The sequence below is a fragment of the Rhinolophus sinicus genome, chromosome X (genome assembly GCF_036562045.2).
Source record: "Rhinolophus sinicus isolate RSC01 chromosome X, ASM3656204v1, whole genome shotgun sequence".
NCBI classification, from domain to species: Eukaryota; Metazoa; Chordata; class Mammalia; order Chiroptera; family Rhinolophidae; genus Rhinolophus; species Rhinolophus sinicus.
The window spans coordinates 2,787,838-2,801,404 of record NC_133768.1 but is presented as its reverse complement, the minus strand read 5'-3'; the positions used below and the strand labels follow the sequence as shown (position 1 = coordinate 2,801,404).

The 13,567-nt window shown below is 45.7% G+C and overlaps 1 protein-coding gene across 1 annotated transcript in view; it reads right to left on the bottom strand.

Annotated features, from left to right (window-relative positions):
• The window catches only part of ANOS1 (anosmin 1), a 415,357-nt gene extending 402,784 nt beyond the window's left edge, over positions 1-12,573 (bottom strand). The window contains exon 1 of the mRNA XM_074323216.1: positions 12,313-12,573. The gene's annotated coding sequence lies outside the window, so the exon portion shown is untranslated. The remainder of the gene's footprint in view (positions 1-12,312) is intronic.
• Between the last annotated feature and the right edge of the window lie 994 nt (positions 12,574-13,567).

Sequence of the window (13,567 nt, the reverse complement as noted above, 5' to 3'; positions counted from 1 at the left end):
AAGCCCTCTGCCTCCTTCTTATAAGGACCCTTATAATTACATTAGACCCTCCCCGATTTTCCAGGATGATCTTCCCGTTTTCAAACTTAACCACATGTGCGAAGTTCCATAGTCACAGGTCTTAGGAATTGGGACGTGGACATCTTTTGGGGAGGGAAGGGAGCGTAATTCTGTCTGCTGCAAACAATGAAGACACGACCTACATTTCTCAAAGCAGAAGACTGGTAACTAAAGACTTCTCGGTTGTGTATCCATAGACACAACGTGTTACACAGGAGGTGACTGTGCCCTGAGGCTCTTCCCTTCTAAGCAAAGCCCATGAGCGAGAAGGAATGCGCTCAGCCCAGGGGAAGGTTTCAGGGATAGGGACACCTTCCAGGCCTGTGCTTACTGAAGACGGCCCCCCTTCCGTGGGCATCTTACTTGGCGTACGGTAATATTATACTAAATCCTAATCTCAGTGGTCTAACCACACGGTGGCTCACTTCTCTCATGGGATGTCCTAGGGGCAGTTCCTCTGCAGGTGACTTACAAGTCCTCCAATCTGCAGCTCAGGCGTCTTCAGCACACGGCTTCTAGAGTTGTCATGCTTGTCACAATCCTACCAAGCAGGCCAGGTCACAGGAGGTCTTTGTAGGTCAGTCCCATGGCACGCGTGACTTCCATTCAACATTCCAGTGACTAGGATTCAGTCATATGATCACAGCCACTGCAAGGAGGCTGGGAAATGGAGTTCCCAGGAAGAAGAGGACATGATGGGACAATCTGCTAGCTGGTTGGAGCTGCACCCGTGAGAGACTGGAAAAATGCCTCCTCAGCAAGAAGACATTGGTGAATTATGGTCCCTCGTGAAGACCATCTGGGCAACCCTTGGCGTCTACACTCATCTCTCAAATGATTCAAATTGAGGAGCGATCCAAAGGAGTGTAGAGAAAGCATAACATTATTGCAGCAATACAGAAATTTTTCAAATCAACATAGAAATTTTTCCAAATGAAAATTTCAACTTTGCAAACAAAGAGGGCTGGAACAATTGGATGTTTCCATGAAGAAGGGAAAAAAAAGAATTTTGACCCTTCCTTCACACCAGATTCACAAGTTAACACAAGACGCATCAGATAGGAAAGAGCGAAAACGATTAAATTTCTACAAGAGAAAACACAGGAGAAAAATCTTTAGGAAACTGGATGTGGTGAGAATTTATAAATCAGGGCATACAAGGGCATTATTTTTCAAAATTTTATATAACTGACATCATCAAGATTAAAACATTGTTGCTCTTTGAAGGTGATGAAAAGGAAATTCACAAACTAGGAATATTTCTGCAACACGTATCTGACAGAAGGCTTATATCCAGAATATACAGGTAACTCGCATACTCAGTAATGAGAAAACAACCCAATTTTTTTAAATGGGCAAAAGATTGGAATAGACGTCCCAAAAGAGAAACTACAACCAGTCAATATGCATATGAAAAGATGCCCAAAATCATTACTCGTAGGGAAATTGAAATTACAATCCCCTGCAAACACACCTACCAGCATTGCTAGTGGTAAAAAGACTGAGCATAACAAGCACTGACGCTAATGTACAGTGACTGCGACGCTTATACGTGGCTGGTAGGAATGCAAGGTGCTTCCTATGAGGTGAAAGCCACACTTAACAAGGACCCAACGATCCTTCTTCTGAGTATTTACATACTTAAGGTGAGTGAACATATGCCCACACAGAAACTCAAATGGGAATGCTTACAGTTATTTAATCACAATCACCGAAAACTGGGAACAAACCAAGTATCATTCACCAGGCAGATCAACAAATGGCGGCACATCCATAAAACTGAATGTTCTTCAGGAATAAAAAGGAAAGAACCACTGACACCCTCAACCCTAAGGATGAACTTGCAAAGCATTGTGCTAAGTGAAAGATGCCAGACAGGAAAGCCTCACCACCTTCTGTTTATATGACATTTTAGAAAAGGCCAAACCAGGCACAGAAGGATCCACTTTTGTTTTAATGCTCTGTGGTGGCCATCTCTAAATTCTTAATAATTTGTGAGAAGGGGGCCCATGCTTTCATTTGCACTGGACTCCACAAATAACGTAGCTGGTCCTCCTTGGTGTGGCCAATGCAGTGTTTTTAAAAATAGGACCAAGTGCAGCGAGTCCACACACGTAGCTACTCCCCACAGGGCCCAGCGTCCCCAACTCTGTGACCCCCAAAGCTTCTTCAAACACTAACGTGACTGCCTGACTCCAGAAGACATCTGAGTTGCCAACACTTACAGAAGTATGGTGGCACCGCTCTTGGCATCACTGAAACCGAGAAAGAAGAGGGGTGCACGTAGGAAGGCCAGCTGGCCAGCTTTCCACTCAGCCCCGTTCACTCCCTGCTTCCGTCAGGGGGGTGAACTACAGCCACGTGGACCGACGCCCCAGGAGATGTGCGCAGGTCAGCCTGCCATCTCCCTGGACGAGTCCAAATGACCCAGGCCCGGCTGACTTCTTTGCTGTCTGTGTGGACGCTGTATGTGCAGCCCCCAGGAGTGCCCTGGTGGGACATAGGGTGAGGGAGAGAAAACATGGTCTCTCCAGGAGAAGCTCCGTACACAAGGCTGGTTTCTAAAAAGCTGCCTTGTGGCCAGAATGGCTTCTCCAAGCCCTTTCCAGTTTCTGGCTCCCTCTTCTTTTTTTGTTTTTTTGTTTTTCTGTTGTTGTTTTTGTTTTTGTTTTGTTTTTTAATTTATTGGGGTGACAATTGTTAGTAAAGTTACATAGATTTCAGGTGTACAATTCTGTATTACATCATCTATAAATCCCATTGTGTGTTCATCACCCAGAGTCAGTTCTCCTTCCATCACCATATATTTGATCCCCTTTAACCTCATCTCCCACCCCCCACCCCCCTTTACCCTCTGGTAACCACTAAACTAATGTCTGTGTCTATGAGTTTCTGTTTCTCATTTGTTTGTCTTGTTCTTTTGTTGTTTTTGGTTTCTGAGAGTAGTTTTATATGCAAGCCGACCACCAGCCCCCAAATCACATCTACAGAATTCCCGCAGTTGGCGTGGACTCGTGACTACAGAGAAACCAGGTCGTCATCTCCAAAAAACAATCAACAGCTGGGGAAAACAAATCATGCTGAACGCTGTGAAAACGCCTTGGCTGTACTTGACAAGGAAATGCAAGGGCCCCTATTCAAATTGGCCGAGCAAACTTCCAGCTGAAAGGCACCGGGCATCCCCAGAGTAACAGCCGGCCCTGTCGGTGAGACGACCACTGACAATGGTACAAATGAGTCAGCAGGAGTGCCAGCGGATGCCGGCGCCATGGGCACGCAAAGCTGCCCTGCCAATGGCTAAAGCGCTATTCCAAAGGCAAGGTCCGGTGCGTGAGGAGAGGGGTGCTTTTCGTGGGTAAACTCTGCTGAGTGGATGCCGAGATGGGGGCAGCAGTTCCAGTGGTCAGTTCCGGGCCTGAGGCGGTTGGAGACGGTGTGGGCCGCCGGGCCCCTCCGCGTGGCCAAGCACTTTCCAAGCACAGCCATGCGGTGTGTCGCTGGAAAGTTGCTGTTTCCCTTGTTTTACAGATTTCTAAAGAATGTGAGGTGCAAAGGGTGGATGTGTGTTTGATTTTTGAAATCGCAGAGTCTTATTGTGGCGTCTCTGGAGATGGGGGAAGAGGAGCTAGAACTGCCAACATTTCCGTTCTCATTTGAGGGATTTATGAGCATTCAAGTCACATCGGTAGCATTTTATAGTCCCCAGAAGAAGAGGGAGCAGGCCTGTCAGCCTCTGAAGACTGGTACCAGCAGACCTTGAAACCAACACGAGGGGAAAAATGACACCTATTCTTTATGACTTGAGGAAAGACGTGTGTGAGAAGAAAGATTTCCCTGTGTCCCAGTTGGACTCGGGCAGAACTGAGAATAACCTACGAAGGGCAGACAGCCCTGCATTGGAGCAGGAGGCAGACGGTGAGTGGATGTATATTAGGGTGAGTGTGTATGCTGTCCAGAGGGGGCCAAAAACAACACACACACACATTTTAAGAAGGGAAAACTGTATTAAAATTGTAACACTCAATATATACCGATAACAAAAGATGAATACAAGTCTCGTGTGGCTTCTGCAAATGACAAGAGGTGCTCAGAGTGGTTCCCATCAGCGTCCAGACACTTCTGATGACGGCGAACTCCTGCTTGAGCAACATTGACCAAAGTGTCCACTCGCGTACATTTTTCGGGCAGCCCAAATATGTGTGTGCACGTGTGTGCACGTGTGTCAGTATGTGTGTGTGTGTGTGTGTGTTGACAGCCATTAAAAGTTACTGTTATGGACTATCTAACGGATCCCTTTTCCACAAAACATTTTCTTCCACAAACATTCATTAAATCCTACACATGATTTTTCCTCAAAAAGTATTCTTTTCATTAAATAAATCTCATCTGGTGTTGCAGTTGCTATGGTTGCCTGACAAACTATCCCAACTGTGCTCACAAATCTGCAGTTCGAACAGTGCTCGGTGCAGACAGTGCGTTTCCTTTCCTCTTGGTGTTTGTGCTTTGGAGCAGCTCGAAGGCTGGGGGCTGGACCCTCAGAGGAGTCACTCACTAGAGGTTTGCAGGTTGATGCTGGCCGTTGGCTGAGATCTCAGCTACAACCGCCGGCTCAACAACTTACACAAGTCCTCTTCACGTGACGTGGGCTTGCTCCCCGCAGGGTGGCTGGGCTCCAAGACCAACCGTTCAGGGCAGGAGGTGGAGGCCAGGTGGAATTTGACAAGCTAGCCTAGACGTCGCACTGCAGCATTTCCACCACATCCCATTTCGTCAGGTGCTCAGAAAGCCCCACTCAGGTTCCAGGGCACAGGAAACAGACTCCACCTCCTAGCGAGGAGCAGCGAGGTCCTAGAAGAGCATCCAGGGCCAGAAAGCTTGCTGGAAGCCAGTCTCCACCTTGCCAACTCCCAGGGTGCTTGTGGGGCACACATCTCACTGCATCTCCAAGACACCAGTGCTTGGAAATGGCTGTGGACACATCCGAAATGGCACAAGCATCTCCCAAAGCCCCTCAGCACCCACACACCAGGAGAGTAAAGCAGCCACACAGGGACAAAATACAACAGTTATTGTTTGTCACCTGCCCACGGCATCAGCGCTAGGCAGCTCAATCTCAGAGTCACTAGAAAACGTAGCGTGAAAACAGACACAGGCAGACCTCATGTAATGGAGTTGCACTTCACTGCTCCTCACAGCTGTTGCGTCATTTACAAATCGGAGGCAAGACCCTCCACCAGCAAAAAGAGTATGACGCACTTTATTGTGGCATCGGGAACTGAGCCTGCAATATCACCAAGGTCTGCCTCTGTTATTAACTCAGAATATACGTCCAACGTCCCTGTGCAAAGCAATGAACGGGAGATCCCGCAGCTGGTTTACAAACCAGGACTTCCGGTCTGGCAGGCTGGTTCTGAAACAGCAGAGCAATGGTTTTGATTTGTGATGCGCTAAACATCTTAATTACGTTTTGAAGTAAGCAACGTTCTGGGCAAGACAAATAGTCAAAGCAAGGTAATTAATTCTCGAAGGGAACGATACTAATACACAGTTTTCAGAGCAGAAATGAATTATTCCCAAGACAACTGTCTTCTCCTTCGCAAATGAGGACATTTCTCCCCTAATTAGTTGAAAATGCCTGCAGGACAAGATCACCACTGAGCTAAGGAATTTCCTTCCGCAGGTAATTCCACTTAGCAGAGCGAGGGCTATAAAACAGAAAGCCGAGTTGTGGCCTTCAGTTGTGTCTGTGCAGTGGGGTGTAGAGCTGGGAACAGAAAACCGTCGTCCGTGGTAACACAGGGAGAGTCACCCTGTACTCAGGTATGAAGTGGGGTTGTTCCCTACAGTCACCTGGACGACATCCCAGCAGAAATGTCGCCTTCTCACCGTATTACCACCACCTATCTTGCCCAAACAGCTTAGGCTGAGAACGCAGGGTTTCTTTTCCTCTGTGTCAAGATGGAGACCATGCTGGGCTGGCCCGGTGGCTCAGGTGGTTAGAGCTCCTGCTCCTAACTCTGAAGGCTGCCGGTTCGATTCCCACATGGGCCAGTGGGCTCTCAACCACAAGGTTGCCAGTTCGATTCCTTGAGTCCCGCAAGGGATGGTGGGCAGTGCCCCCTGCAACTAAAATTGAACATGGCACCTTGAGCTGAGCTGCCGCTGAGCTTCCGGATGGCTCAGTTGGTTGGAGCGCGTCCTCTCAACCACAAGGTTGCCGGTTCGACTCCCACAAGGGATGGTGGGCTGCACCCCCTGCAACTGACAATGCCAACTGGACCTGGAGCTGAGCTGCTCCACAACTAAGATTGAAAGGACAACAACTTGACTTGGGAAAAAGTCCTGGAAGTACACACTGTTCCCCAATAAAGTCCTGTTCCCCTTCCCCAATAAAATCTTTAAAAAAAAAAAAAAAAGAAAGAAAAGAATTTACTATACAAATTCAACATTTCATTTAAAAAAAAAAAAAATGTAGACCTTGCCGAGATCCAACCAAAGAAGAAATGGCAGTGTGTTCACTCCCAAAATGTGCCACTCGGCATGTTGCTCAGATCATGCTCAACCTAGAACCTTCCACCAGGTCTCCTTTCTGCCCCTTGGGGCACAGCAGCACTGTCATCCTTGCCAAACGAGTTAGAGCAGAAGGATCAGTAAGACAGATTCAACACTTGAGGGAACCAAACAGCCGCTGGCCTGCCAGTTCCCAGCCCCAAAGCCCCCCGAGTCCGTCAGGCCAGAGTTGGTCTATTCGAGGCCGGGAGAAGGAGAAGGAGAGAAAGAAGGGGAGAGGAGCCAGTCTGATTCACTGGCATCAGACGCCACCCGAGGGCAGGCACCACATATCCCCAGCTAGACCCAGCCCAACTGTCAACGCAGAACGTGACGACAATAAGTTTCCAGTGAATTAGGAAGCAATGAATAAATGACTGCAACTGTTGTCTGGTTTTTGTTTTGTTTTTCGTTAGCAATTGTTTTGGAATTATTCACTGATTCGCCAGCAATGCACTAGATGCTCATAGGGTGATAAAGAAAATGGCATGATGCCTGCCTCATGGAACACACACTTCGGTAGAATTATGTGGGCTCTCCTGAGAGTTATTTGTTTGTTAAGTCCAATGTTTAAAATCTCTTATACAATAGCAAATTGCTAACAAGACGCAATCTCTTGCAAAGCAAGGAGCAGAATGCGACAACCCCTGCACCTGTCCTCCTCCGTCAATTCTGCAGCAAGGTCACCAGAGAAGGTGAAGCTGTCGGACCCCAGGCTCACCCACCGGGGCTGTGTCAGGTTCACGGAACGTGGGTACAACATCGAGGAAACCTACCCAGGAGAAAAAGGGCACGTGCAGTATGATTGAGTTTATGTGGTTCAAGAACAGGCGACACGAACCAATGGTGATGGAAATAAGAACAGTGTCACCCTGGTTTATGGGGACCGGGAAAGGGCATGAGGGAAGGTACCAGGAGGCTGGACATGTCCCAGAGTGTCCTCTGCGTGGTGTTTACACAGGTGTAGACATATGGAAAAAACCATTGAGCTGTGCACTTACGATGTGTGCCCCTTATTGTATGGATATTCCACCTTAGTGGGAGAAATAAAGAATAGAGAAGGGAGCTGATCTCTATCAAGCGATACCAGGATAATCTGTTCATTAAGCCACGGGCAAGGTCTGTGTCTACTATGCTCTCCTTCACACACGAAAGAAGGGGCTACAGGAAGGGAGGCGTGTGGCTGTTCTTGCAGGCAAAGGAAACACGGGTTCAGTGAGTCTGAAACTACTGAGACTGTCACCTACAGGAGGTGGCTGGGCACGGGGCGCAGGGGGAGGAAATGGGCTGGAAGCGATGGGGGAGCAGCACTTCTCTGCGTCTCTGTGCATAGCTCTATGTGTGGATTGGACTTGTAGGATTAACTTAACGTTTCACTAACTCAAAACATTAATGAACAGCTAAATCAGCCAGGACACTGGTGTGGCGGTGGGGCAGGGACCCAAAATGGACATCGCAAAGCAATGACACAGCCACACTGAAAGAAGACGGTGACTGACCTAAGTGACTTGGGAAAACAGTATTTTGACTCTATGCTAAAATTATTAAAAACAAAAAAGAAAGGTGCACGCATGCTGTATCCTACTTAGTACGTTTTCTGTTCAAGCAGTGAGTTAGTAACTTCAAAGCTATCCATAGACCAGGATTGAACAAACGCGTCAATATGAGGTGAAAAATGGGAGGCAGGTTTCTCTCTGTTGGAGAAAGGAGATACAAATACGGGGAAAGCAAAATGAACCTCTGGTATTGGACTTGAGTCGGTGTGTCAGTATAAGCTCGTGGTCCTTGGGACAGAAACAGGCAGCTCAACATGTACGTGGATGGTGTATGTCACACGTGGGAGCTTTCACGTATGTATCAGGAAACAGCTCTGTTCTTTCACAGGACGAAGAGCAATGATGCTTCAGGAGCAATGAGCAGCCAGCTCTGTTTCTGAATCCATTCTCCAATAAAAGGAACTGGCGCTCCCCAGAGAGACCATTTATTCCAGGACTGAGGCAGTGGAAATATTCCGGGAATACCGTGGGGTGCCAAGCATCGAAGAAGTGCTCCCAAAGGGACAGGGACATGTCAGAAGTACTCGGGAAGCCAGCTGACGGAGCTCCGAACGGCCACATCTGGGACAGTTTGAGCAACAGCATCAACCAGAAATACTGCCAGTCAGGAGCTGTAACCCACGGAATAACACGGTCACGATTGCCTGTGGATTCATTACTAAGAAATCAAAGGCGGAGAAGGCATCGTTCTTCCTTCTCAGAGAGTTCCAATGAATAAATGTGGAAGCACTGAAGAAAACAGGAAATCGCCACTTGCATGGGACACCGTAGTAATTGTCCCCTAAGGAATCGTCATGAATGCTAAAATTAGTGGAGGGAAAAAGTGTAAGAGACAAGATATTGGCATAGTATCTCCTCTTTGATATAATACATGTCAAGTATCTCCTCACAAGCTATTTTTTTTAATTTAAAGGAAAAATAGTTCCTTTTCAGTGGAGAATCCCAACAGACACAAGTTTCACCAAGGTCAAGGTTAATCTCGCCTGTAATGAGACATGTAGACAACATGTGTCTGTAATAGGCGTACTCAGTACAACATACTATCAGTTCCGTAGTGTTCCCGCCAAAACTGCATTAACGTAAATTCACTCATGAGGAGACACCAGGAAAAGCCACGCTATGCTGAAGGGGATTCTACTTACCAACCAGCCGGTATCATCACAAGTGTCAAAACCGTGAGTGACAAAGAAAGATTCACAACAGCCCCGGAGAGGAGGAAACTAAGGGGACACCATAATATACAGCGTGGGACGCGAAATCAGAAAAGGGACAGTCGTGGGAAAATTGCTGAAGTCTGAATACACTCTGCAGGCCAGTGAGAAGTGTGACACCAGGGTTGATTTGTCAGTTCCGGTCATTCTGGACTCTGTCAGTTCTGGACTCTACGTAAGACGTTACCATTTTTAAAAGCTGGGTGGAGGAGATATGGGAACATTTCGTGCTCATTTTCCACATTTTCGTACGTCTGAAATTATTTCAAAATGAGAAGTTAAAAATGTGTTCTATTTTAGGCACAGGGTTTACAGGTCTTAGAGACACAGGTGGAGGGAATGTTAGAAAGGCAACCCAAGTGCAATCCTGGCTGTGGTACTTCTCCAGCCAGATGAACTCAAGGTAACACCAGTCCCCGTGGATGAGCCTGCCCGCTGTGTGGTACTCACCCTGTCCCCGCTTCACACAGGAGTCACTGGGCCGTGGAATAAAGGACCCCCCACCAGTGCATGCTATTATTATTACTGCTGCTACAAGGGATGAGGGACTGTCATTATGCAACTGAAATCACCCACGTCACTGATTTTTATTAAGAACTTCCTTCACCTGGATGTGGAGGAAAGGAAATGCTGGTGCACTGTTGGTGGGATTGCAGATTGGTGCAGCCACTAAGGAAAACAGTATGGAGGTATCTCAAAAAAATCTGAAAATGGAACTATCTTATGACCCAGCAATTCCACTCCTAGGTATCTATCCAGAGAAATCCAAAACTAATTCGAAAAAATTTATGCACCCCTATGTTTACTGCAGCACTATACACAATAGCCAAGACCTGGAAACAACCGAAATGCCCATCAGTAGACGACTGGATTAAGAAACGGTGGTACATTTATACAATGGAGTATTACGCAGCCATAAAGAAGAATGAAATCTTACCATTTGCAACAACATGGATGGACCTAGAGAACATTATGTTACATGAAATAAGTCAGACAGAGAAAGACAAATCCCATATGATCTCACTTATATGTGGAATCTAAAGAACAGAATAAATGAACAAACAAAACATACATAGACTCAGAGATACAGAGAAAAGAAACCTGAAGGTTGCTAGATAGGAGAGGGGTGGGGACTGGAGAAAAGGTAAGGGATTAGAAAGTACAAATTAGTAATCACAATATAGCCACGGGATATGAAATACAGTTTGGGGAATATAATCAATAACGTTGTAAAGATTATATAGGCTGCCAGGGACGTATCAGGGAGACCAATTCATGGACCGGAATGTCAGCTATAATTATATATGTATATTACATTATGCATAATATATATATTACATTATGCATAATACATATAGTCATGGGATATATATATATATATATGGAATAGAGTCAATGATATTATAATAGCTACATACGATGTCAGAGGGGCAGTAGATTGGGGGAGGGGTTATCACTTTGTGAGGGGTGTGAATGTCTAACTATTACACTGGTTTGTACACCTGACACTAATTTAAAAAGAGAACAAAAAGAACTTCCTCAACCAATGAAGAGTGAAAGGGAGAAGCTAGGGAGGCAGCGAGTGGGAAAGAAAAGCAAGAAAGCAGACGGAGGAAGGGAAAGAGGGCTAGAGAGAAGGAAGAGAGGAGGAAAGAAGAACTGCCTCTTAACTACAATAAAAACTAATTTTCAGTATCATGGACAACAAGCCTGTTAAGAAAATAATGTAGAAACAACGTCTTTCTTTTTCCTTTTTATATTGTGGGGCTTTAAAAAATATACCAGGGGTGCCAAAAAATGTATACACATGACTTGTATTCATCTTTTGATATCACTATATATTGAGTATTACAATTTTAATACAGTTTTTTCCTTTCTTAAAATATTGAGTATTACAATTTTAATACAGTTTTTTCCTTTCTTAAAATGTGTATACATTTTTTTTGGCACCCTCTGTATATACACTAATACAGTTAAGAAACTTGCTAACACAATAATTGAATTCTACATTCTATTTAACCATTGTTTCTTCATTAGTAGTCAATCATGGTAACTGAAAAATGATGATGGCACCCATTTCCCTCTAGAAGCTACCCCAAGTCTATCCTCTTATCTAACACTATCCAAGGAAGCCAGGGTCATCCAGCCCAGGTTAAACCTGATTTGGATGGATGGATGGATGGATGGATGGATGGATGGATGGATGGATGGATGGATGACGGATGATGGGTGGGTGGATGGATGGATGATGGATGGATGGATAGAGATAGAGAGAGTTAGGCAGACGGATGGATGGATAGATGGATGTATATGTGGAGAGATGGATTGATAGATCACCATTGAATGTATACACGCATATCATCATTGCAAGAGTCAGATAAAATCATTGGATAGAGTGATAGCCAACTAATATAAGTATGATACATCACTCCAATTGAAATTACTATATTAGGAACTTATTCATTAATTTCTTTACATAACATATATTCATTTAAACACTCAGAGTGCACCAGGTTCTAGGCGCCGACTCAAAAGCAAGGAGCAAAAGAAATCCCCTGCTCCCATCAACATTACATTCTAATGGAGGGATACACAGAAAATACAGTGCGGCAAGTCGAGTGCAATGAATTCAAACAAAACGCCGAGAGGGGACCACCTGAGCTACAGTGGTCAGGAAAGTCCTGTTGGGAGGGTAAAGAGCTGTGCAAGTACCTGGGGGGCAGAAGTGGGGCTGCAAGTCAAGGGCCCTGCCAAGTGCAAGGGCTCAGGACTGGACTGAGAGGCGAGGCCAAGCAACAGAGAAAGAAAGGCACACTGTTTGCTCCTGGCAAGAGAAGCAGAGAACAACAGATGCAAGTGAGCGAGCGAGCCAGCCGGTGGCCCCGCAGTCCCGGTCCAGCAGGCCGGGAGACGCCACAAACATGCAATATACTCACACAGCCCATCATCGAAGACTCCGATAAAATTCTTGGGTAGGATTTCACAGGAACTTGCAAACCCCCTGGGAAGCCAGCAGCCTCCTGTCTTATGTCTGGAGCCCACGGGTTCCTGAAACCCGAGGCAGCCCGGAAACAGGAGTGCACGGGCCCTAAACCTTGGCAGAGGGAAAAGCTCTTAGGCAAGCAAGGCTCTTTCTAGGCCAGGCATGCGGTGTTCTCTCCTGGCTCTAGTTTTCTTGATTTTCCCATTTGACTTTCTTTTGTTTCTTTCAGATGATGCATCTCTGTTTGTGCAAAAGGCTCCCTCAGGGTCAGGTTTAAAAAAAAAAAAAAAAAAAAATGTCGCTTTCTCTGTTTATTTATAGGCCCAGGCCTCTTAAGACAGCGATGCTCACAGATCTCTGTCCTTTACCTGGAAGCGACAACAGGAAACGAGGGCTGGAGCCAAGCCCACCTCAGGGAGCATCCAAACCTTACTTAAAGCTATTCTGGAGCCAAGGACATTGTTTTGAATTCACGCCAAACTGGAAGGAAGATGCTGGTGCATGATATTTTTGCAAAATATGCAGGCTCAGGAATTGACAGACTTTACGTCAAATATGCAGAACCATTTCTGAATCCTTGCTGCTGTCTGCCAGCCAAAAATAATAGCATAGAGGAGGAGGGATAAACAAAGCTGGCACGAAAACTTGCCTTCTCCTGAAGAGGGCCGATTTTCAGTTCGATAGCAGTGACTCTTGGAACCCAAAAGGAAAATAAATTCCTACCCACACAATCTGCTTTGTTCCTCATGTTAATTTTATCGCACACCTCAAACACACGCTATCGTTTGGGTTTTTTCTATTGAAAATGCAAGGTGTTCGTTTTAAAAATAAGTTGTCTGCATTTGAGTCCATAAACTCACATTTCCATGAACAAAAACATAATTCTAATCAAACCTGTTTGCTGACCGATGACAAAGAGCTGGAAATTCCTTTTTTACCCCCAATCAATGCAAAAATCATCAAATCCAGGAACCACTCAAGCCAGGTCGTATTTTAAAAGCCCGACTGTAAATGCAAACTCACCTGGTATTTAACTGAAAAACACAATGTAAAACATTCAGGCACACAAGTATTTTGAAAGTATCTGAAATTAATTGCTTTTCGTAAGTACAAGAGAACCGACGCAGGCAATGAAAGAACGACACTATGAAGAAAGGGTTAAAGACTTTGAACATGTCTTTTCTGTGAAAACTGGAACTGAATTTGTA